This window comes from Lissotriton vulgaris, chromosome 2_1 (assembly GCF_964263255.1).
Source record: "Lissotriton vulgaris chromosome 2_1, aLisVul1.2, whole genome shotgun sequence".
In the NCBI taxonomy this organism is placed as follows: domain Eukaryota; kingdom Metazoa; phylum Chordata; class Amphibia; order Caudata; family Salamandridae; genus Lissotriton; species Lissotriton vulgaris.
In genome coordinates, this window is record NC_141687.1 from 1,790,090,838 (window position 1) to 1,790,112,495 (window position 21,658).

Below are 21,658 nucleotides of genomic sequence, written 5' to 3' on the forward strand. Positions count from 1 at the left end.
CTAATTTTGAGGCTGCTCAAAGAAATTGTCTTACTGTGTATGCAACTGAACGTGATATTCAGGGCAAAACATGTCCCAGGGGTGATGAATCAGGCTGCTGATGCACTATCTCGTTTTCACATGCAGGCTTTCTCGGGTTTCCTTCCCTCAGCGGACCCAGAGCCGGCACCCTTCCCCGAAGCTCTCTGGTCTCTCGGTGCCCCGAACTTCGTCACCTCGTGGGAGAGAGTCTAGCACCCAGGACGAGGAAGGCATATGAAGGGGCGTTTCGGGCCTATTTAGCCTATTTGGGGACTGAGAGAGGGGGACTTTGGGGTCAGGAGGAGTGGGTAGTACATTTTCTGATGTCCTTACGTAGGGCTGGGAAGTCGGTGGCTACGGCCCAAAGGCATCGTGCCGCCATTTCCTTTGTTGCCAGGGCCCATAACATCCAGGACCCGACAGCGTCTTTTGTAGTACAGAAGGCGCTGCGTGGGTGGCAACGCCTGGAGGGTCGCAGAGTAGATGAGAGACGACCGATAGGTCTGGATAGGTTGTCCCAGTTGCTGGCCACACTCCCTACCACTTGCTCGTCTCCTTTCGAGACGTGTTTGTTCCGGGCTGCATTTACGCTGGCATTTCACGGGGCAATGAGGATAAGTGAGCTGGTTGCAAGGAACAAACAGGATGTGGTGGGGGGTTTGTGCCGGGAACACGTTCAGATAAGGGGTGAAACGATGATTGTCTCCTTTGCCAGGTCCAAGACCGACCAAGATGGGATGGGAGACTGCACGATCATTCGCAGGATCCCCGGGTCCTCCATGTGTCCGGTACGGTGTTTAGAGGATTATCTAGCACGAAGGGTGGCATCATGGGGGGGGACATTGTTGAGACACGCAGACGCCACCCCACTGACGAAATTTCAGTTTCAGCGGGTGCTTGCAATGTCCATTACCGCAGCGGGCTTGGACCCGGGCGAATTCGGGACCCATTCCTTTCGAATTGGGGCTGCCACCGAAGCTACAGCCAGGGGTCTTAATGTTGAACAAGTGAAACGAGTGGGGCGGTGGTCCTCCAATTGTTATAAGAGATATGTGCGATTGCACATGTTGTGAAGCCGTAATAATGTACTCACGCTTCTTGTCTTTTGTTTGGTTTTCAGTTGCGCAAGCCTACGAGGCGAGGCGGACTATGAAGTCGACCCAACACCAGGCCAGCGGTCAGACGTCACCGGCTGTGAGACAGGAGGTGTGGGTCGTGGGCCACTCATACGTGAGGCGTGCCGCAGACGTATTCGAAGCAGGTGACATGATTCACGTACCTGGGGAATACGGGTACAGAGTGTCCTTCTACGGAAGAGGCGGTCTATGTATTGACCAGTTTCAAACATTCTTTGAGGGTTTGTTAGGGCGGACGAGGTCACCGCCGTCTGTAGTCATAGTACATTTAGGGGGCAATGATTTGGTCACCATCGGTAGACGACTTCTCCTAGAGGCTATGCTTTCCACGGTAAGTTGGTTAGCAAGGAGAGTTCCGGGGTGCATAATCGCGTGGTCCCATATGATCCCACGTAAAGTGTGGCGTGGGGCTGTCTCGATTCCTGCTTTGAATCATTCTGTTAGAAAACTTAATAACAAAGTGAGTAGGTTGTTCCGTTCCAAGACACTGCATTCTATCTCGCATAGTTGTATTAACGATGACAGTATGTATTTGGGGGATGGTGTGCATTTGTCACGGGTGGGGAATGAGTTACTCATAGGAGACTTCTTGGCTTGGTTAAAAATGTTAAAACATGACCTTTAGGTAGGAGTTTTGTGGGGGGTCCGGATAGCCGGTCAACTATCCGGACCTGTGGCGGTAAGGTCATGATCGGTGAGCACTAATTGGTAGATCCCTATGAGTGGGCGTCACCCAACACGGATGGGAGCGCTCGGGAGAGGTGGCCATTGGCCCCTCAATGGGGAGGCGGTCCCGTCTAAAGATGGGTCGCCGGAAGTAAAGGAAAGGCGGTCAAGGCCCCTTCCTTTGTAGGAGGGGTTACAGCCCCCTCCTGGTGAATTTCCCGGGGCCAGTGACATCTGCGACGGCAGATGCTGTAAGTTGTGTGGGGTGGGGGGAGGTCCACGATACCTTCTAGATAACTCACACGAGTTTTTGAACGACCTTTAAATGGCGTCGAGTTCTTAAGTGCCCCCGTCAAGTCAAGGGAAATTGTTAGTAGTTGCACTTGAGGTAAGCCTCTGTGCTGTCGCCCCTCCCAAGTGGGAGGGGTAAGTCTGGTTAGGGATCTTGACACCGGTTATGACCTTGCCGTTGGCCCTTAAACGTTAGGATGTACAATTTCAGTCATTTTAGAGAATGTTTTGTAGGATGCTAGTTCGGCTAGGAGAACCTCTGTATTAGAGAATATGTTAAGGTTAGCCAAACATCGCAATGTGGTAATGAAATTGTACATAACATGAAACGTTTAATGTTTTTTAATTTGTTTTAATAAATACGGCCGGGAGGGTCACTCCCTCCCACTTCCAAAAACTTCAAGAATTGTTTCCGTTTTCCCTCATTCTGGGTATTGTGTTGAGAGGGGGTGGCGGGTATCTCAGCCATATGGAAAGGGGCGACCACTCGGTCCCCCCGAACGTATGGCGGAGTACCTCGATCCCCCCGGGAAGCCATTTTTTGGCGGGAGGCGCGTCTCGGCTGGTATGCCCGAAGCGGCGTAGCCGGGGCGCGCCTTTTCCCGCCCTAGAGTGGGCTGGCCTAGACACCGACGCAGCCAGCCACGCCCTCGGGACAGGCAGGGGCGGGTTTACGCCCGCCCTGAAGACGGATAAAAAGGGACGCAAGATCAGAAGACGTCCTCTTGTTCTTGTGCTCTGAAGCTGCACCTCCTCGCTACACGTGAGCTCGGGACAGAACGAAGAGCCAATTTTGACCCACCCACCAGCCCCTGAGGACAGCAAGTTGTTTCGTAATAAAGAAAATCTATGATTTTGTTTTGCTGTTTTCGTTTAACAGGTTGTGATGGTATCATGTTTAGAATTGACCATAACGAGGAATGGTGTATGTTGTGAAGGTTTTTCAATAAAATGATTCGATATAGTGTTGAAATTTTAAGCATGCCTTTCGGTCGTAGCGACCAATGTTTTGTTTGAGTAGCATTGTCGTATTTATTTTTGGTAGGCGGTAAGGTCATGATCGGTGAGCACTAATTGGTAGATCCCTATGAGTGGGCGTCACCCAACACGGATGGGAGCGCTCGGGAGAGGTGGCCATTGGCCCCTCAATGGGGAGGCGGTCCCGTCTAAGGATGGGTCGCCGGAAGTAAAGGAAAGGCGGTCAAGGCCCCTTCCTTTGTAGGAGGGGTTACAGCCCCCTCCTGGTGAATTTCCCGGGGCCAGTGACATCTGCGACGGCAGATGCTGTAAGTTGTGTGGGGTGGGGGGAGGTCCACGATACCTTCTAGATACCTCACACGAGTTTTCGAACGACCTTTAAATGGCGTCGAGTTCTTAAGTGCCCCCGTCAAGTCAAGGGAAATTGTTAGTAGTTGCACTTGAGGTAAGCCTCTGTGCTGTCGCCCCTCCCAAGTGGGCGGGGTAAGTCTGGTTAGGGATCTTGACACCGGTTATGACCTTGCCGTTGGCCCTTAAACGTTAGGATGTACAATTTCAGTCATTTTAGAGAATGTTTTGTAGGATGCTAGTTCGGCTAGGAGAACCTCTGTATTAGAGAATATGTTAAGGTTAGCCAAACATCGCAATGTGGTAATGAAATTGTACATAACATGAAACGTTTAATGTTTTTTAATTTGTTTTAATAAATACGGCCGGGAGGGTCACTCCCTCCCACTTCCAAAAACTTCAAGAATTGTTTCCGGTTTCCCTCATTCTGGGTATTGTGTTGAGAGGGGGTGGCGGGTATCTCAGCCATATTACTGTGCGTGCCGCAATCTTTTGGTTCAAATAAACATATGGGCAGTTACCTGGCTACTGGTTTGTGAACCTGATCTTTAATTTAAAAGGTACAGCAAACAATCAAGCACTGCATTATGGTCGGATCAAGTTATTTATTTAACTTTTTCTTTTTAGAGTTTTCAACGTTATTTTGATCCTTAGAAAGTCTCAAGACAAGGATAACATTTTTGCTTAATGCATTCAAATAACATTTAACAAAACAAATCGACAATAGACTATAAACTCAAACATGTAAATCTTTACATATACAATAATGCAATCTTGCACCAATTTCATTCCACACTACAGTTACAAAAAACTGTAAATTTTTCATTTCTTTGAAAGTCAACCAATGAATTATTATCTATTTTTTATAGGAAACACTTTTGGAAATGCCAATCTTTCGGTTGGCAGTAGCCGAGTTTTTCCCAATGTACTGCGCACTTGAAGCGCAAGTACGCGCAGGCACCACCGGAGTTTTCTTTCCTTGCCAACCACGCGTGAGGCGGAAGAAGCCTCCCTCACAGTTCTTTTCTCTCTGCATGTTCATACATTTCTAGGACACCAGATTAATGCTGTGTATACCCATACCCATACTGCAGGTACTGTTTTTTTTTGTTTTGGAAGATCTTCTGCCCCTCCTGCAATGATTGGTGACTAGTGCAGTGCTTACTCATATTGTACGTGCTTTTTTTTGTAAACCCCTTGCCTCTTTTTCCATGTGCTGGGGCTCAAACCTCCTTTGCCAGGTTACCTTTAGGCATCAAGGAGATCTGCTGTTTCCTTATGGACTGTGCTGTTTCCTTGTGCACTGTCAAGCATCGCCTGTGTGCATTTGTTATTAATGGAACTTTATATAATGGAGCCAAGTTTTGGATTTTCATTTCTCCATGGTGATTTGGTCATTCTCATTGTTGTAATTTAAGGCTGTGCTGGATGTATGCTATGTTTCCTATGTTTCTGGGAGTCTTTAAGTCATTTAAAATGTTTGAAAATAATATGCTAGCATTCTGATAATAGTTTATTGGTGCAGTTGTTTATTGTGTTTCTCCTCACATTTTACACAGTGGGGTCTTTCTCCGCACATTTTACACGGTGTGGTCTTTCTCTACACATTTTACACAGTGTGGTCTTTCTTCACACATTTTACACAGTGTCGTCTTTCTCCACACATTTTACACAGTGTTGTCTTTCTCCACACATTTTACACGGTGTAGTCTTTCTCCACACATTTTATGCTGTGTGGTCCCTCTCCATAAATGTTGGGCTATGTGTTTTACCTTCTACCCATTTTCTTTGGGGCAATTCTGCATTTGTTATATTTTATACCTTCTACCCATCTTATCTTGGGGAAAGTTCTCTGGTGTTTTTCCATTTCAGCTACTTTACTTTTTCTGCGTATTCTTCACCTCACTACTTACTTTTTCACTTTTAAATTCTCTTTCTAACACCCTGTATTTTCCTGTTTGCCTGGTCAGCATACATGATCTTAGTACTTGGTTTCCTCTTTAGTCTGTTGTACAGGTTTGTATTTTTTTTTGTGTTTCTGTGGAAAGGAAGATGGTGTATTAGTCGCTTGTACTTGTCTTTTCTCTCACGTCCTATCCACTTTACTTCCTCTGCTTGCTCTTTCCATATTTCATTTTCACATCTTCTTTCAGTGTACCATTCACTATATTTCATTCTTTTATTTTTGTTGCCTCTTTTTGATGCCTTTTAAAATGTCCTTCTTTCCTTTGTAAAGGGGGGAGATATGTGTTATCCTGTTGCTCAGCCAGAATGACTACCTGATGGAATGTTAGTGTTTGGAATGTGTTCGTGCGTGAATCAGTTGGATGACGGGCCGAGCAGCAGGAAAGCTGCTTCTGGTGGGGCTCCTACTTAGACTCTGACTTTACCTACCTGTATTTAATTTACCACTTGAATAAATCTATGTGTTAATCTACCTGGCTTGGAGCGTCCTTTCTTCAATACTACAATTGCATATTGAGAAATGCCTTGACACTTTAAGCTGGAAATACTTGTTTCTGGCGTTAAGTAAATTTTGAATTGGGGAGATCATGTTAAGGTGGATAAGCAAAGTCACGGGTAAAACTGGGTAAACAATCCAAGAGAAGTAGGTAATTGAAAAAAGGTACTAGGCAGAAGTGTCTACTCTTCTTTATTTTATGTGCCATAGTGTTGCAACCTTTCACCTCAAAGCAACGATCCAGCAGAACTGATTGGGACTTACCTTTGGAGGACATGACCCACTGGATTTTCTACTTATTCAAAAAATACTATGGACACTTTGAAGCCCATATTTCAGAGCTTACACAAAATGAAAGCAGTAGCTAGGTTAAAAATCAATTGGCATAAATGCTGCTTTCCCCAATGCGAAAATAGGACACCCTAATATATTTACCACCAATTATCCACTGGTGGCCTACAAACTCAGTATATTCCGGTATTTAGGTTTTAAACCATACTGTTCGAGATATGTACAGTTTATATTTTTGAGGATTATAAACAATGTACAGAACGTGGATTCTGATGGATACATTTGCCTGTGGATTCCTCACCTTTTGAATTACCCCTACGCCAGCATTACACAGAAACTTTATTATAGCTCTCCCACGTCGACAAAGATGTCACAATAGCACAGCTCCACTCGCAACTCATATGATGTCACCGGAGCAATTAGAAGACCTCATCGGTGTGCTGACCTCAGTACACTTTTTTCCACGCTGTTGACGCATAACTGTTTATCTGGAACTCTCCATTTTTCTTAAGGATATTACTTTGTTACAGTTTCTGTCTTCAGTGTAGCAGGACGTTGGCTACACAAATGAAGTCAGGGTTCAAGCCTTGTAGGGAGTGTGGGGGTCACATGTCCATCATGGACCCCCACGAAGATTGCCAGTGGTACCTGTCATCGGATCACTACGTCGTGAAATGTTCATCTTGTCAGAGGCTGAATCCGAAGGCACTCAAGGAACGAGAGGTGAAGCTATTCATGGCCCGGGCGAGAAAGTAGAAGAGGTGCTGCAAGAGGTCGAAGTCTATGACCCCTCACACCTCGAGGTCGTCAAAGAAGCACAAAAGGAAGCATTGGCATGGGTCCCGACGTCGCTCTTCGAATGGCAAGTCTTCAAGATTGGCTTCTCTGGTCATGGGAAAGTGGACGTCTCGCCTTCTCCCTCTCCTTCTCCGCAGGAATATCCAGTCCCTTCTTCGGCAGCTAGGAAGTTGTCTCCAGCTCCTCCAGCTTCGCCTGCCCCATCCCAGCGTCACCTGCGCCGCAGCCGCAACCTGCCTCCGGGCCTTGGTCAGATCCAGGACAGGCAGCTCCGGATCCTTACACTCCCTGTCCAGGTGCAGATCCATTGCATTTTCTGAATACAGTGTTTGGCATGTTTGCCATAGCAGTTCACCCATCCGGCACGCCTGCTGGCCCCGTGGGTCCGCTTGCATACAATTTGGGCATCCCCCAACTATATGCTTAGGTACCATTCGTGCCCTTCATACCGATGATGCCATCATGGCATCTCCGGGAGCTGAGATTCTCGACGCCAATACCGCAGTCTCCAGCACCGTCTGGTTTTGGGCCAACGCCTTCCTAGGTTCGAGCGGTGCCGATAACCACTACCGAGGGTCCTGCGCCGATCCCAAAGATGCACTCCAGGAGGGAGGCTCAGAGACTGCTCGAAGAAGAGGAGCTCCAGGGACAGCTGGAACAAGCGGAAGAGGAGAAAATCCTTGAGTCCATGGATGACTTCAAAGGTCTTCTGTAGGTCAGTGGATTCAACACTTGCCCAGAGTGGGAGCTTTTTTCTCCAAAAACTATGCCTTCTCAGGATATGCCGCCATATCATGCAGTCATCAGGAAAGCTGCTGACTTGTTGGATCTGCAATTGCTAACAGATGCGTTTAGATCAAATATTCCTAATGAAGTTTTGCACTCTCTGCCTTAAGCTATAGAGCCTTTACTACCATTTAATGAGGCATTAAGGGAACAGATTTCTAAAGTGTGGCAGAAGCCCTTGTCTGCCCGGGCAGCTTCAAGAGCAGTGGCAAGATGCTATAAGCCTTCTCTTGGGGATCCGGCTTTCCTTAAACGTCTTTTAAATAATACTGTGTCTATTCTTTAAAAAATTAGGATTTTGTGGTTTCTTTATGTAGGCCGCAAAACCTGTTAGTGTTTTTTTTCTAATGTAGGCCTAAGAGAAATGTATTTTGCCCTTCATTATTTCTAACATGCGGATCTAATTGTTTTTAGATATGACTGTTTATCTATAGAGTTTCCTTAACACGGTTAGAATATTCTCTCTATGAAATAATTGTGTCAACTATGTTGCAAGCTAACATGGAAGCGAGATCGTGGATATGAAAAGTTTCAATGTGCTTCCTATTTCCAAGGTGACTTAATACTATACGCTTTTAGAGAAAAATGGACAAATGAAAATGTATTATGTAGAGTTCCGGATGATTTAGACTGGAGAATGATCATACCACAATCACACCATGGACCCTAACCAATTGAATCATGTAAAACTGTGAAGAAGCTACATTTGGGGGTTGGAATTGTGAAGATTTTGAGGTATAACTCCCCAGTGGGAAAAGACTGGCTGCTGGCTAGTTCCTTGCATTTATAAGGCATGACATGCTGTCGGTCTGAACTCTGACTTTCCCTGAACAGAACCTTCCTGAATTTCATCTGTTGGTGAAGTTGCACAGGCTAATACCCTTACAGCTGTTGGTTAGCTAATTTCTGACTATTGCACGCTGTACTTTAGCACATTGATCTAAGGTGCGTATGAATCTTGAATTGCATACTGAAATTGCAATGTGTATCTTTTCTCTCTCTCCCTCTCTCTTCCCTCACACCAGTTATTGATTTATGATGTATAGTGCTTTGAACTGTGATATATTGTGATTTTATCTGTATTCATTTGAATTAACCGAAGTACTGATAATTCTAATGTGTTTTTGTACATTGACCACTCATCTTGAAGTATTAGATAAAGGTACCTTGATAAATATACTGAGTTTGTCTTTCTTGTTGATGAGTATTATTTGATATATTATGGTTTTGACTACGGTTGTTAGTTAGGCATTTCATCATTACAGGTCCTCAGGAAGGAATGTCATCTGTATCTAAATATCTGAGTCCTTATCAGCTCCTACAAAGATCTATATGAGGACCCCATGATTTGTAATCAATCAATCAATCAATCAATCAATCAATCAAGGCATTTATAGAGCGCACTACTTACCCAGAGGGTCTCAAGGCGCTATGGGGGGGGGCGGGTGGGGGGAGGGGTGCCGCTACTGCTCGAACAGCCAGGTCTTGAGCTTCTTCCTGAAGGAGAGGTGGTCTTGGGTCAGGCGGAGGTCGGTAGGGAGGGTGTTCCAGGTCTTGGCGGCCAGGTAGGAGAAGGACCTTCCTCCTGTTGTCGCTCTTCGGATGCGGGGGACGGCGGCGAGAGCGTGGTTGGTCGATCGGAGGTGACGTTTGGGAGCGTAGAAGTTGAGGCGGTTGCTGAGGTAGCTCGGGCCTTGGTCGTGTAGGGCTTTGTGTGCGTGGGTGAGGAGACGGAAGGTGATTCTTTTGTTGACGGGGAGCCAGTGCAGGTCTCTCAGATGTCCGGAGATGTGGCTGCGTCGGGGGATGTCGAGGATGAGTCTGGCTGAGGCGTTCTGGATCCGTTGTAGTCTCTTCTGGAGCTTGGCGGTGGTTCCGGCGTAGAGGGCGTTGCCGTAGTCTAGTCGGCTGGTGACGAGGGCCTGGTCTCGGTGGGGATCCACTGGAAGATCTTCCGTAGCATGCGCAGGATGTTGAAGCAGGATGCGGAGACGGCGTTGACTTGTCTGGTCATGGAGAGGGAGGAGTCCAGGATGAAGCCCAGGTTGCGTGCGTGGTCTGTCGGTTTGGGTGCGGTGCCCAGGGCGGGGGGCCACCAGGAGTCGTCCCAGGCGGAGGGCGAGGAGCCCAGGATGAGGACTTCCGTCTTGTCTGAGTTCAGTTTCAGGCGGCTGGTCGTCATCCACTCGGCTACGTCTTTTATCCCTTCGTGGAGGTTGGTACTGGCGGCGGCGGGGTCGTTGGTCAGGGAGAGGATCAGCTGGGTGTCGTCGGTGTAGGAGATGATGTTGAGGTTGTGCTGGCGTGCGATGGCCGCAAGGGGGCTCATGTAGACGTTGAAGAGGGTGGGGCTGAGCGAGGAGCCCTGAGGAACGCCGCAGATGACTTCCGTGGCTGCTGATCTGAACGGTGGTAGGCGGACTCTCTGTGTCCTTCCGGCGAGGAAGGAGATGATCCACTCCAGTGCCTTCTCCTGGATTCCGATGTTGCTGAGGCGCTGCACTAGGGTGCGGTGGCAAACAGTGTCGAACGCCGCGGAGAGGTCAAGGAGGATGAGGGCCGCTGTTTCACTGTTGTCAAGCAGGGCTCGGATGTCATCGGTGGCAGCGATGAGGGCGGTCTCGGTGCTGTGGTTGGCTCGGAAGCCAGACTGTGAGGGGTCGAGGGATCCATTCGTCTCGAGGAAGGCGGCCAGCTGCTTGTTGACGGTCTTCTCGATGACTTTGGCTGGGAACGGGAGGAGCGAGATGGGGCGGTAATTCTTGAGTTCGGTGGGGTCTGCTGTTGGTTTCTTTAGTAGAGCGCTGAGTTCGGCGTGCTTCCAGCTCTCCGGGAAGGTGGCGGTGTCGAAGGAGGCGTTTATGATGTCCCGCAGGTGGGGTGCGATGACAGCGTCGGCCTTGTTGAAGACGTGGTGGGGGCAGGGGTCGGTCGGAGATCCGGAGTGGATAGAGTTCATCGTGCAGATGGTGTCTTCTGTGTTGATCTGGGTCCAGGCGCAGAGGGTGGTGGTGGGGGGCGTTGGAGCGGTCGTGGGGAGCGTTGTTTGTGGGCTGAAGCTGTTGTGTATGTCAGCGATCTTGTTGTGGAAGAAGGAGGTGAGGGAGTTGCAGAGGTCTTGCGACGGGGTGATGTCGTTGTTTCCGGCGTTGGGGTTGGAGAGCTCTTTCACGATGTTGAAGAGTTCCTTGCAATTGTGTGCGTTGTTGTCCAGTCGGTCCTTGAATGCTGTTTTCTTGGTGGCGCGGATCAGTTGATGGTGCTTCCGGGTGGCGACCTTGAGGGTGGTCATGTTGTCCGGTGTAGGCTCCCTTCTCCAGGCTTTCTCGAGGGCTCGGCAGTTCTTCTTGGAGCTCTTGAGTTCGTCGGTTAACCATGGGGCCTTATTGCTGCCGGGTCTGCTAGGTGGGGTCCTCAGTGGGGTGAGGTCGTCTGTGCAGTTGCTGATCCACTTCGTGAGGTTGTCGGCGGCTTGGCTGGGGTTCGCTGAGCTGGCGGGAGGGTGCTGGCTCAGGGAAGCAGCGAGCTGGTCTGCTGTGATCTTGTTCCAGTTTCTTCGAGCGACCTGTTGCTGGTGGTGGTGGATCGTGGATCTTCTGAAGGTGAAGTGGACGCAGCTGTGGTCCGTCCAGTGGAGTCCCGTGGCGTGGCTGAAGATGATGTCCTTTCTGGATGAGAAGACGGCGTCGAGTGTGTGTCCGGCGAGGTGGGTGGGGGTGGTCACCATACTGAATCGGCCTGTTAACCCTGAAAGTGGTTGTAGAGTTTATATGGGCCCGGTTATGGTAAACGATTTATATGATTTATGAATGAATATAATTTTATTTTTATTTTTTAAGTTTCCAAAACCTTTATTGTAGATAAGAAGGTACGGTACATCAGTGCAATAAGGACATCCAATACAAAGACGAATAAGCACATAAGCGAAGGGCACCTCCCCGTACATGTTGGTATACATCCGTAGAAATGAGGAATTAAAAAATTCAAACGCAATTAACAACTTCCCCCCTCCCCCCACATAATTTGTGCATGCATCGTACCAAGGTGTCTTATTCCTACAGAAATCAATCTAAAGAATAACATTGCGACAGGTGTTGCAATGCTCGGTACTGGTGTTACTTGCGGTGCGTCCATGCAGTTCAGCTGCGGTAGGCCTACGCCGAGTACCGGTTCGGATACGCCCTCCAAACGGTCCAATCCATTCTAGTGTATGAGGTGGAACTCGCGGTGTAGTCAGTCCGTATGTGTTGTGTCCAATGTACATCAGTGTGTGTGTAGACGAGATCTGGCAAGATCAGTGAACTGTCTGGGTATCTCCTGCTGGTGTACCCCCGGCCTCGCCTGATCCCTCGGCCCCATCCTCATGCCGCCTGAGAAGGTAGGTTGTGAGGGGTCCCCAGACATCTTTTGGGCGTGATTTATGTGGCAATTGTTCCGCATGAGTGTGTAGCTGGTCTTGCCACGTAGTCACGGTGGATATCCAGGCCTTAAATTTGGGGGCGCGCCCCCGACCCCATCTACATGCCACCTGGCGTTTGGCTAAGAGCAGACTCAGTGCCAGAAACTTTTTGTGTGTGGTCGTAATGGTGTGCACTAGGCCTAGCAGCGCCACTAGTGGGCACGGTGTGAGCTCCACCCCTAACATATCTGACAGGCCTTCAAAGACCTCAGCCCAGTACTTGGCTACAGCGGGACAGGCTCATGCCAGGTGGAAAAAATCTTCCCCCTCTCTCCCACAGCGATAGCAACAATCATTATGTCGTAGGCGGAACCTATGCAGTTTGGCCGGGGTGTAGTATAGGCGGTGTGAAAATTTTAAATGTACCAAGCGCAGCCTAGCATTGCCCGTTACCGCATTTGTCTGAGTGCAACTGACCTTCCACTGCTCGTCCATCAGTGGTTCGTCGAGATCACCATCCCTGTGCTCGCAGTGTGGTCGTCAGTGGTGCGTTCTGCACGTGTTTGTAAAGCAGTGACACACCGTGTTGCGGAGCGTCCTTCTGCAGGAGAGCGTGTAAAGGTGCCAGTGTGTCGGGTTCATCTTGGAATTTGGGGGTGAGAGCGCGTGAGTTTTGACGGAGCCGGGTGTATCGGAACGTGTCCATTATTGTGGGCGTGCTGTCCCCAAAGAATTGGTGAGATTTGCGGAACTGCCCCTGGGTATATATGTCTGGTATGCTAGCTTGTTAAACATTTTGCGCCCAATTTCCTCGCGGGTTACCTGTAATCGGGGGGCATTCATCAGAGTCATGCAATGTGAATACAGGAACGAAGTTCCCATGGCGCTGGCCAGGCGTTGCCACGCCGCCACCGTGCAGTCCACCGTGGACGGATCGCGTTCTCTCTGCCGTACTTTCGTATATACATATCCAGAGGCTTTCTCGGGTCTCATGTACCCATCCTCAACCGCTAGATGCGCTATATATGGCGGTGGTTGGAACCAATAGGCGGCGAAGTGACTCTGAGCACAGTCATAATACTGCTCGAAGTTAGGGACCTCAAATCCACCTTGGTGGTACGGCAGTATTAGCGTAGCCAGACTAATCCTCGCCTGCTTTTCACCCCATATGAGCCTAGTCAGTTGAGCCCCTAGGAAAAAGATGTTATTGAATAAATATAGAAGTTTTGGCAGCACCGCCATCTTGATGAGGGAGATGCGGCCCGCCATTGAAAGCGGGAGGCATATCCACTTGGTGATGTTATCTGTGATTTTATCCAAAGCCGTCCCGTAATTGGCTCTGATTAGGGTGTCACGCTGTCTGGTAATTCGGATGCTGAGGTATTTCAGTTCCTCAGTTTCCCATACAAAGGGCTAGTCTAGTTGGTACTGTTGCGTTTTTTCCATTAGAGGAAACACCGCAGATTTGGTCGAGTTTATTTGTACCCCAGCGATACCACCAAATTTCATAATTTCGCGTAATATGGGAATAAGATTGTTGTGAGGTCTCTTGACATAAAACGTCATGTCATCCGCATATAGCGAGATGAGTAACTGTCTCTCCGGGTAAATTAGCGCCCGATGGTTATGGTGTTGTCTGAGTTTGGCGGCCAATGGCTCAATGGCCAGCGCGAAGAGAACCGGGTATAGCGGGCAGCCCTGGTGAGTGCCTCTGTTAATGTTGAAAGAGGTTCAGTAACACAGCCGCGGTCGGCTGGCAATATAGCAGCCGTACCCAATCCAGAAAGCTAAAGGGCATCTCCATGCGCTCCAGAATGCCTAGTACGTAGTCCCATTCTAGCGAGTCGAACGCCTTTGTGGCGTCGAGAAATATGGCGGCTGTTTCACAATTGGGGTCTATATCTTGCAATACCACATGAAGCGAGCGCAATTTGTGGGACGTTGCACAGTTGGGGACAAACCCTGCCTGGTCGGGTAGGACCAGCCGGTCCATCAAAAGATTGAGGCGCGTGGCCAGGACTTTTGCCAAGATTTTGACATTGCTATTTAATAGCGACAAGGCTGGTATGAGTCGCACTGCTCGGTGGGCTTGCCTGGTTTAAGCAGGGATGTGATCAGGGCTTCACGCATGGAACCGGGTAAACTGCCTTCCTCCAATGCTGCATAATAAACCTGCTTAAGGATAGGGGCATGTAAATGGGCGTAAGTTTTATAAAAATCGATCGGAAGACCGTCCGAACCGGGGGCTCGACCGGACTTCGTTGCCATGATCGCTTCGGTTATTTCATCAAGCTCTAGTTCCAAGTTAAGGAATTTTTGTTGAGTCGGTCCCAGCCAGGCTATGGCGGTGTCTCCTAAGTAAGTATTTAAGTCCAGCGGCAAGCTCCTATGTGAGGTGTAAAGTGCAGTGTAATAATCACTGAGGATACAGAGTTGGTCTGGGAGGTTTCTGTAAACGGTACCCTGTTCATCCTGTAATGCAGTAACATAGTTAGCAAACCGAGGAGACCAAACTGAAGACGCTAAAGCTTTCCCCGCGTGGACCCCTTCTCTGTACATGCGTGCTGTGTGCAGTTTCCCACGGAATTTACACTCCCTATCAGCTACCGTCTCGTATTCGGTTAACTTGTCCCTCATTTGGGCTTTAATCTCGTGGTCTCGCAAGGTATTTTGCAGTGTGTGTTCTAGCTCGCGCAGTTCAGATTCCAGCTTCCTAAGGTCTCCCCGCAGGGATTTAAGGATCCCTCCCCCTTTGGCAATGCACCAACCCCGCACGGTGACTTTGAAAGCCTCCCATACCGTTGTGACGCTGGACACTGGCGTTAGGTTGCGGTCAAAAAAATCTTGAATGTCTTGCTCTAATTCGGCCTAAAAGGCAGAGTCGCTAAGGTGAGAGGGATTGAGTCGCCAGTTCAGATAGGGGGAGCAATCTACTGGGATCCGGAGCTCCACAAGGCCTGGGGAGTGGTCCGAGAATGTGCGGGCCAGGTATACCACTTGTGTCAACCAGTGTGTAAGTCCTGCCATCAGAAAAACATAGTCTATGCGCGCTCAGGTGGAGTGTACCGCAGAGTAATGAGTGCCTTGTTTGAGCGTGGGGTGCGTGTGTCTCCATGTGTCCAGCAGGTGGTGGTCTCCTACTATATCAGTTAGCATTCTCTGTGTGGTAGTATAGTGTGTCGAGAGGGGGTATGACCTGTCTGCATGTGGGTGTAGTGCCGTGTTAAAGTCTCCCCCTAAAATGACGTGCGTGATGTCCAGCACCTGTATCTTACCCCACAATAAGAGTAGGGCATTGAGATTGTCAATGTTGGGTCCATAGTAGGACGCAAAGAGGATGTTGTAAGATAGTAGTCGCCCCCAAACCATGCAAATCTGCTGTCTGCTTCGGTGTCCGTTCCCAGTGGTGTAAACTCCACTCCCGCTTGATTAAAATAGTCACCCCTCTAGAATGGGTAGAATAAGAGGCAAACACTCGGCATGAAGCCCAGCGGGGTGCAAATTGGGGGGGTACCCCCCGCCGCTAGGTGTGTTTCCTGCAGCATGGCAACTGTCACCCCGTGCCTGTCTAGATAACCCAGTATTTGTTGTTTCTTCCTGGGGTCATTAAGTCCCCGGACATTCCACGAGGCCACCTTAATGTTTCGGATTGCCTGTGTGTCACCTGTCGCCCTGCATAAAAGTCAACATACAGTAAGAAATATGCGACTTATCCTTGATTCCTAGCAATGCATTAGTGAAAGCTAAGTGTCCCCCACCCACTCCGGCATCCCCAACTTGCCGGGTACATAGTTCCCACCCCACAACATTAACCACATTTCAAATTGAAGGATAGACCCCGCCCAAATGGGGGGGGTTCCAGGGGTTCACCCTTAGGGGGAAAGAACCGCTAGGGGCGTCCGACCTGCCCATACACCTCCTTACTTGCACCCACAGGCCCCTGTGCTAGTAGCTAGGTAGCCAACCGTGGGACGGAGGTGGGTAGCTGAGCAGTATATATTTTATAGACCATAAATTCACATCCCCGTGTATACATCACCAGAGAGGAGTAGTCCATCACCACATTAAAGTTTTTGGAAGTGTTCCGTACAGCGACCACCCGGTCTTTGTGTTAGTCCTGCTGGGACATGGGTGACTGTGATCTGGAGCGGTTCCGGTCCGCTTCCTCTCTGGTGGTCGCCTTACTGTGCTGCTTGAGATAGTCCTCAGCTTGCTGCGGGGTACTGAAGAAGTGCTGTTTCCCCTGATGGTTAATTTTCAGCTTGTCTGGGTAGAGCATTGCGTAGGGGATTTCCTGGGTCTGGAGTTTCTTTCTGACACCTGCGATTTTGCGTCGTGCCTCCTGCACCGACGGTGTACAATCCGGAAAGAATGGCAGTGTCGTGTTTTCATATTGGACCTGTCCCTTCTCAAGGGCCAGGCGGAGGACAGCATTGCGGTCGCGGTAATTCAAAAACCGGGCTATGATGGGCCTTGGCGTCACTCCTGGGGGAAGGCGGTCAGCAAGGGATCTGTGCGCGTGTTCCACTGTGAGGTGTGCCGAGAAGGAGTCTCTCCCAAAGAGTTCTGCCACCAGGTTTTCCAAAAAAGTCTTCCATTCTGCCCGTATTTGTGGATTCCGCCAGGCCCATGATACGCACATTATTCCTCCTAGACCTAGCTTCCAGGTCCTCGTTTTTGTCCGCTATGACCTTGAATAGTTTGTCCATTTGTGTGATGTGTCATCCGCTAAAGGTGGCTCCATCTTCCAGGTCCGAGATTCTGCTCTCCGCTTCCTTGATGCGCGTGTCATGTTGTCCTAGTTTGACGACCACAGTGTCCATTCTCATTTTGAGAGCATCTATTTTGGAGTCGATTGATGTGAGGCTCTGTTTCATACTTAGAAGAAGCACTTTCCAGTCCTCCTTCGGAGGGGTGCCTGTCGCAGACTCCCCGTTCTCTGCCGATTGGTACCTGGGGGCCTTGCGGGATTCGAAAGGGATCTTGTATTGCTTAGCCTCGGTGCGACCCATTGCGAGATAAGGGAGAAGAAACACAGTTGGATGTAGTTTATAGGTCAGGGAGATCGTCCGATTCTAGGTAGTATGGCTTGTTAGGTCCAAAACGCCGGTGTTCAGCAGTTAGGCGCAGTTAGGCACCGGTCTTCCAAGCTCCACTACGGGCCTTTCAGCACCCCCGTTGTTCACTCGCCACAACAATCGCCATGATTACTCTCCTCTGGGGCAGGTTGGCAGTCGCACTGCAATGCGCTGCAGTGGTCCACTATGTATGTAGCGCCGCGATCTGTGCACGGTCTATGCTGCCACAGCTTCCCACCCAGGGGCCGAGTGTAGTGGCTTCTGACGAATGTTCCACTGGGGGGGGGATTAGGGGGGGTTAACTGCCCTTCGCGGGGCGTAGGAAAGTTTCTTCCCCGCAGTTCCGTAGTTATGCTGTTACGCGCCAAATCTCGGGCGCAGCGGTGGGGGACTCCTCACCTCGGCGTTATGGCTGTAGGAGGTCAGATGCCCTATCAGGAGCAGGCGTCTGTTATTTCGGCCTCTGGGTGGCTTCTTTCTGCTTCTAGGCCACGTCACCTCCACAGGCCACAGATCCCCGGTCTCGCCTTGCGGGTGTCCCCCGTCTGGCGGTCTCCGTGGTTCAAAGCAGGAGTCGCAGTCAGGTATCGGCGCTGGTAACTCACACTCAGTCGGCAGCAGGTAGGCAAGCGCAGTATTGCCAAGTTCCTTACAGCGTCACGTTTTCATTCAGGACGGTTACAGGGAACCTAATCAGGTCAGGATGTCACTAAAGGATGTTTAATGGCTCGGCCAGGCAGGAGCCTCATTAACGCTCGGCCATCTTGGTCCGGCGCCACCTAGCGCCCCTGAATGTTTATAATTTTTACACCACTTCTGCTGGATCCGTTTTCTGGTAGCATTATTGGATGGTTAGTTTTGACTAAATATACTAGGTAATGAAGAGACGGAATTAAGAGACATTGATTGACTATAAATTCGTACCTTTATGTACTATGTTGTGATTCATCGTTGACCTTAATGGAAGTAACAGGTCCTTCATTGGCCTAAGATCCCAGGATAAAGCCTAAGTCTTAGTGTGGCATACACTAACTTTGGTGTCTGCTGTTCATATAGTACTGAGTAGGGATCTTATTGGTACTTGCACAGGGAATCTTGAAAACTGATAGTTAAGAATTTTGAGGTAGCTTCAGAAAGCGCATCTGGTGGGATCTTGAGAATTTTTCATTTAAGTGAGGGCAAAATTATGCTGGTCGAGATTTTGCTAGAAGTAAATGAATTTCTCAGAGTGTATGGTTCTATTGTTTTCTCTTAGTTGAGCAGACAAGTTGTTTTCATATTGGTCGTTTTGTTAAAGACTACGTAAAGATGCTGATGCTGATTTTGTAAAGGGAGGGTCAGTCGCAGAAATTAAGCTGACGTCACTAGCTGCCGCGCTGGTGTTGGTCGGTTGTGAGTACCATTGAGTTGGGTAACAATATACATCTGTTATTCAGCTCCTTGAGACCCTTGGGTGATACGTGCACTTTACAAATACACATGTTATGTTATGTTGTTGAGAAATCGTCACTAGGTGCCGCACTGGTATAAGTTGGTTGATGTGAGTCGCGCTGGGATTCAACAGCGTGAATAATTTTGATTGATAGCAGAGAATCAAAACAAGGAGAAGGAATTGTTGGAAATTTTCTTAGTATACATTTAACTTTTAGCGTAGAGAAATCACGAAGATTTTAAATTTTTCGGAAACTTTGTTTACTAAAGATGAGCCGATACCAATTAGAGGAGGAATTCCTGTGGCTCCTGAAAAGACCCCTGCATCATTCATGTAATTAGAATGGGGCTATATCACGTGAACGTGGATAGAAAATTGGATTAAATATACTAAGCAGGATGGCAATTTAGCATTTCCAGAGAATGGATTTTTAATCCTAGAATTTTAGAAAATGTAAGGAACCAAATGAATAACTTGAGACTTAATCCTAGATCTATGCAATATGAAGCTCTTGAAGAATGGTAACATGAGGCATACAAAAGAGAAAGAGAAATGTAGGAAACTAGATATAAGAATACTGTGAGTAAATATTCAGAAAAGTGGGATGCTCATAAGAAAATGTGGAGGATCTGAAGGAACACAAATTTTCCAGTCATGGTAGCTGAGACTAATGAAGGAGAAAAATGTAAAGAGAGAAAGAAAATGTTGAGGAAAAAAAATCTAAAACTACCGAATTTGTTGAGGGAGCTGATGATATGACGATTTAATTTTTTTAATGAGTTATTGATGAATAGATGACCTCCACCTTATCATGTGGAACAAAATCCAGTGGAGACAGGTTCATCCCCAAGTGCTCCAATAGTACATGTAGAAACAACACAAGAAAATACACCTTTAAGACAGAATCAAATTCAAGTTAGAGAGGAGTTGTCGAGAATAAGGACACCAACGAACCCAGATGCTCCATCAGGGGGAACATCCTTTTCAACGCGGATGTTACCCCGCAGTGCTTTTACGATGTGTCCTTTACAACGCAAGTCGTAACCACGACTTGCGCTGGAGGGCGCTAAAGGATAAAGAATAGTATATTTACTATTCCAACTCCTACTATCCACGGGGACTCGTGTTAGAATAGTAAATTATACTAATCAGTAATCAGTAAAATACGCTTCCAGCGCACAGCCGATCTGAACGCTGTCGCGCCTTCTTCCCTCTTGAGCGGCCGCCATCAGCCCAGGCGTGCGCGCTGACCACGCCCACTTTAGACCACGCCCCCCAACCCGCCTATATCTACGCTGAAAACTAGCGTCTCACACAATTTCCTGACCCAGTCCTGAGGCGGAAGCCGGGAGCTGGTGGTACGAGTTAATCTGCATTTTCATTGATTTTAAAAACTTGTGTGGTGTCACTTACTTTTGTACTTTTTAAAACTGCTCTGCTAATCAGTAAAATACGCTTCCAGCGCACAGCCGATCTGAACGCTGTCGCGCCTTCTTCCCTCTTGAGCGGTCGCCATCAGCCCAGGCGTGCGCGCTGACTACGCCCACTTTAGGCCACGCCTCCCTCAGCTAGAAATGTGCATGCACAGGAAGCGCAGCGGACGAGCGCAGCGGGAGCGCCTAAGACAAGCCCGTCTCCGCCCGTCCGCGCCAAGACCGCGACAGGCGCAGGAACCTCTGCCCAAACCACCATGCACATCAGGTACCTTCCTAGCGACCTTCTCTTACTACGTGGTATGAACAATTGCTCCTGCAAACTTGACATGTCGAACCTTACCGGCTCGTTCAGCTGTAAACTTTGCCGTTGGTCCTCCATCAAAACTCCAGCCCATTAGCTCACCCCCATATCCCTCCCCAAGGCTAGCCAGCTGCCCTTTAAAGGTGGGCTGATAAATGCCCGCTCTATGTGTAAACATAGCCAAGACATACGAGACCTCATCCTCGATTCAGATCTCGACTACCTCCTGATAACGGAAACCTGGCTAACGGAAGACAGCAATCCGGACTTGGCCATTGCCCTTCCCCAGGGTTTTTCCATTTTCAGACAAGACAGACAGAAAGGGAGAGGCGGAGGAGTTGCAGTAATACTGAAAAATTGATTCACCTGTCACACTTTTAACTTAGACCCCTTAAAAGACACTGAAGGCCCCAGTTTCTCAATCAAACTCAACGAATCCTTGTCCTTCTCAGGTGGCCTGATCTATCGCCCACCCGGTAATGCCTCCAAGTTCCTAGACGCATTGAGCGACTCTCTGGGACATCTTCTACTTAGATACCCACATTTCACCCTTCTCGGGGATTTTAACTTACATCTGGAGTCCAAATCCGACCCACAGACCAACAACTTTCTATAGACCTTAGAAATAATCAACCTTCAGCAAAGTGTCATACTGCTCACTCATTCACTAGGACATACACTCGACGGTGTTTGCACCAACTTTCCCCCTCTAATTACCCTACCCCCTGTCCCTCAAATTTGGACAGATCATAGCCTGATCCTGTTCCACATTAAAAACGTACGCCCACAAACCTCCAGCAAAACCAACCCACATTGTGACAACCCCGTCAACTGGAAAAAGGTTCAAGAAATTCTTGCACTTAATCCGATCCTCCAATCTCAGGCCCCCACTCTTACCAGAGACGTCGAACACGACGCAAATCTTTTCCATAACTGGATCTCCCAAGAAATCAGAACGCGGAACCCTACCAATCGCCCCCGCAAAACAGATAAAAATCCCAAAACTAATGCCCCCTGGTTCACCCCGACCTAGCCACATCTCATCTATTGTGTAGAAAAGCCGAACGTAAATGGCGTAGTACATACGACATTGCCGACCGTCTCTCATACATCCAACTAAGGAAAAATTACCTTTCCAACATTAAATCTGCCAAAAAAACCTTCTATGTCAACGCTATTAAGGAGTCTAATCAGAAACAAAAAACTCTGTTCTCGATCGTGAAATCGTTCACCCAG